At 36.8% G+C, this 4393-nt stretch overlaps 1 long non-coding RNA gene across 1 annotated transcript; it reads left to right on the top strand.

Moving 5' to 3' along the window:
• Positions 1 to 2217: 2217 nt before the first annotated feature.
• Positions 2218 to 3897, top strand: LOC136832434 (uncharacterized). Its single transcript, XR_010851203.1, has 3 exons — positions 2218 to 2555; positions 3055 to 3171; positions 3671 to 3897. It is a non-coding gene; the product is annotated as an uncharacterized lncRNA (long non-coding RNA).
• The last annotated feature ends 496 nt before the right edge of the window (positions 3898 to 4393 follow it).

The raw sequence follows: 4393 nt of genomic DNA, 5'->3' as shown, positions 1-4393 counted from the left end.
ACATAAAGTGATGTATTAATTAATTGTAATAATGTTATCAATATGATTTTTACCATCGAATGCTGCTCATTGTTTATTATGTTGTGACTGCTACACATACAAAAAACAGTCGTGTATAGATATAGTGGAAAAATTCTAACTCAAGGGAACATTTACACTTGTATTCAACAGTTGTTCCTATGGTAGCATGTCTCTGCACAATACCAGGTAATTACTTTACTACACAACCGGAGCTATTGAGTTCTGGGCTTATTAACTACATGTACTGCATCAATGCCTCTTCAGTTCCCTCTATTCCCTTCATACATGATCTATCATATTTCAAAGATGAGCGTCAAGAGGGAAGGGGAAAGGAAACTTAGCAAATGTTCGATATAGTATGTGAAATGGTTAACGGAAGAAGAGGCTGTAGTATTTGCTCAGCTGATGAGTCTGGTGCGTAGGTATATGAAGTGACTAATATTGTTGAAGATTTCTGAATGGATTTTGTCCTCTGTTCAGCGACAGATTCTCCATGTGACAGAGATTGTTGTTTAATTTTCCTATCTCGAACATCCCTTGTCAGATGAAAGTACTGAATTCCCTCCTCTCTCTCTCTAAGTTACTAATATTGTTGAAGTTTTCTGAACAGATTTTGTCCTCTATTCAGCGATAGATTCTCCATGTGACAGAGATTTTTGTTTAATTTTCCTATCTCGAACATCCCTTGAAAGTACTGAATTCCCTCCTCTCTCTCTCTCTCTCTCTCTCTCTCTCTCTCTCTCTCTCTCTCTCTCTCTCTCTCTCTCTCTCTCTCTATATATATATATATATATAGATATATATATTACTACAGTAGGCCTTTCCTTTCAAGAGGGGGAGATGTGGGGGTCCAAAGGACATCCATTTGCAAATGAGACAACACACCATTACCTTAGATTTCCTTTTATATCATCAAATTAGATGTTCTCTCGTTTCAAATATCTGACATGAGCTTCGTCTCTCTGTCAGTTCCAATGTAAGCTTTTCCTAGTTCTGTTTAAGTCAAAAGCAGTTTACTTTCCTTTAATGCACGCCGTTTTGTCTCCCGAGGACTACCACCGATTTTACAGAAGGTCTTTTCGAAGGAGTTTGCTGAACAGATGACCCCTTGTAATTGGCCTCTGATTCAAGACAGTTGACTGACAATCAGATAAATAAGTTAAAATGAACATTCAACATAACCCCATCCCCCACACGCACACATACACATGTACATATAGAAAGATAGATAGATAGATAGACAGATAGATAGATAGATAGACAGGTGGACAAAAAGGTAGATACACATATATATAATATATATATATATATATATATATATATATATATATATATATATATATATATCAGTTATCAACAAAATTTTTACCATTAAAAGCTGCTCGTTGTTTATACTGTTGTGACTGCTACACATGCACAAAAAGACATGCACAGATATAGCGGAAAAAATTCTACCCCAAGGGAACATATATATATACACATGTGTATTCAACAGTTGTTTCTATGATTGTATGTCTCTGCATAATACCAGGTAATTACTATACAAAATCAGAGCTATTGAGTACTGGGCTTATTAATTACATCCGCAGTTCTCTCTATTCCCTTAATACATGATTTATCATATTTCAAAGATAAGCTTTAAGAGGGATGGGGAAAGGAAACCTAGCAAGTGTTCGATATAATATAGGAATAGGTTAATGGAAGAGAACAGCTGTAATATTTGTTCAGCTGATCAATCTGGTGAGTAGGTGCATGAAATGACTAATATTGTTGAAGTTTTCTGAACGGATTTTGTCCTCTATTCAGCGATAAATTCTCCATGTGACAGAGATTGTTGCTTAATTTTCCTAACTCGAATATCTCTTGTCAGATGAAAGCACTGAATTTCATCACAGGCCGCCTGTCTCTCTCTCTCTCTCTCTCTCTCTCTCTCTCTCTCTCTCTCTCTCTCTCTCTCTATATATATATATATATATATATATATATATATATATATATATATATATATATATATATATATAAATATACACACACACATCTGAAGATCGGCTGACAAAGAAACACTTCACCTAACTATAGTAAAAGCATTAGCTTACATCACAACTTGCTACCCACCTGAATAATATATTCGTGAAGATTGAACCTAAATTATAGTTTCTGACATTTCGTTCATATGATTTCAAAAGATAAATATACAGTAGAAGTAAAGTATATAATATTGACATAACAATAGATATAGCGTCCAAAGAATATAATCGTGATAACAAAGGGATGCACAACAAAAATATCTTCACACGGACGATTAAAATAAGCCCCCAGATAATAGCTGATCTCTATTCACTTACCGCCATCTGTTGGTCGGACGCGCAATGAACAAGGAGAGGTACTTCTGGTTACGTCGCTCTTCATCGTCCTTGGCTTTGTGCTGTTGGGGCGTCGATCGCGGTGTTGTTGAACGAGAGCCGAGTAGCCAATAAGTTGACGGCGGTTTCGTCTGTGTTGCGTGAAGTTTCTGTGTAGAGAAGGTTTGAATGGTATGTTTTATTTTTTTTTCTGGGATGGAGTTTTGTTCTTTACTTTTATATATACGTTTTGACAGTTCATGACTCTTGTCTACGCTCTTTGTTAACTGGGAGTTATGTTGATGTAATGGGTTTTGTTAGTGCTAACCTGGTTTGACAGTTAAGTTCCCTGTCGTTTTTTGATGAAATAGATCTTTCTTTATTTGGCCTTTACTCTAAGGAATTTGATGTTCGAGGTTCAATGCCGTGATATTTACGCTAATTTGGTAGAGGCTCAATGCTGTGATATTTACTCAAGGAATTTGACATTAGGAGGTTCAATGCGATCACTAATGCTGTGATCGCAAGTCCCAAGATGCGTAATACGAACCTTAGTCTGGTATTCAACATGACGCACATGGGTCTGATGCTATTAAAAGTTAAATTTTACCAAATATAATCATCTTTTAAAGTTTATAATTATCTTTTAAGCCTTTAGTTTCTATGGTAACTTAATGTATTTAATTTACAGGTCCAAATCAATATGAGGGTTAATGGATGTTTTCAGCGTTGGACGATATGGTGGGCTAGTGGATACCTTTGCAGCGTTGGACGATATGGTGAAGTATTTTTCACTCTAATCTGAAAGGCAAGTATCTTGAGCATTTTTTTTTTAACCAAAACCAACCAGCAAGCTAGTCCTCCCCCATCAGGGGCGGTGCCCCTGATTGGGGAGTTGACGTCCCTTGTAACGCGCGATGGGCTTAGGCCCGTCGTTAGTTGCAAGGGGGCTTGCTTTTTTTTTTTTTTAGATTAACACTAAACTTAATTTGGAGTGAGTATAAAGTGACCTTTAGGTATGTCTTTAGCTATATTATTAAACTTTACGTGAACTATTTAAATTTATGGGTGAAAAATAGTTACTCTTAAACGTGTTATATTAATTACTTTAATTTTCAATTTTGTTCTTAAATTTAATTTTCACCTTTAGTCATTTGTCTCATACTTATACTCAAGATAACTTAATTCAGTTTTCATCTCGATGGAAAATAAAAATTTTAAGTAATTTTAAGTTTTAAATTAAATTAGCCAGGCTAATTAGGGTTAAGCATTGTAAAACATTTTCTCCAGCTATTATTTCTTGGCAGGTTTTGGAGATAACTTGGCAGGGTTCTCGAGCAAGTTTGGGATGGCCTGGAACGGGCTAGCAAGTTTGGGATGGCCTGGAACGGGCTAGCAAGTTTGGGATGGCCTGGAACGGGCTAGCAAGTTTGGGATGGCCTGGAACGGGCTAGCAAGTTTGGCATGGCCTGGAACGGGCTAGCAAGTTTGGCATGGCCTGGAACGGGCTAGCAAGTTTGGGATGGCCTGGAACGGGCATGGCCTGGAAGCAAGTTTGGGATGGCCTGGAACGGGCTAGCAAGTTTGGGATGGCCTGGAACGGGCTAGCAAGTTTGGGATGGCCTGGAACGGCTAGCAAGTTTGGGATGGCCTGGAACTAGCTTAAGTTTGGCTGGCCTGGAACGGTTGACTATTGGGATGAAGTAAACAATTCAAGAGATGGACTGGTGTGGACAGCTGTATAAAAGTTGCCGAGAATAGCAATGACTTGGGTTTGTATTTTGATATTAAATTTTTTTATAAATAAAATCCAAATTTTTTTCTGTTTGTCAATCCCCCTACGTAAAAGTATGTACTTAAAGTATTTCGGGTAAGTGCTCAAATTAACAGCTTATATTGGAGTAAATTACTTAAATTTTCTTATTGTCTCAATGCTTTCCTCTCAAAAGTGAACCAAAGTTATCTCCAATTTTCCGTGTGCACATGTGTTCAGTGAATTTAAATTTAAATTTTAATGTTTCGTGTAAATT

Source organism: Macrobrachium rosenbergii, chromosome 49, assembly GCF_040412425.1.
Source record: "Macrobrachium rosenbergii isolate ZJJX-2024 chromosome 49, ASM4041242v1, whole genome shotgun sequence".
Taxonomy (NCBI): Eukaryota; Metazoa; Arthropoda; class Malacostraca; order Decapoda; family Palaemonidae; genus Macrobrachium; species Macrobrachium rosenbergii.
Note: the sequence above shows the minus strand (reverse complement) of the source record. Positions and strands in the feature narration are given on the sequence as shown.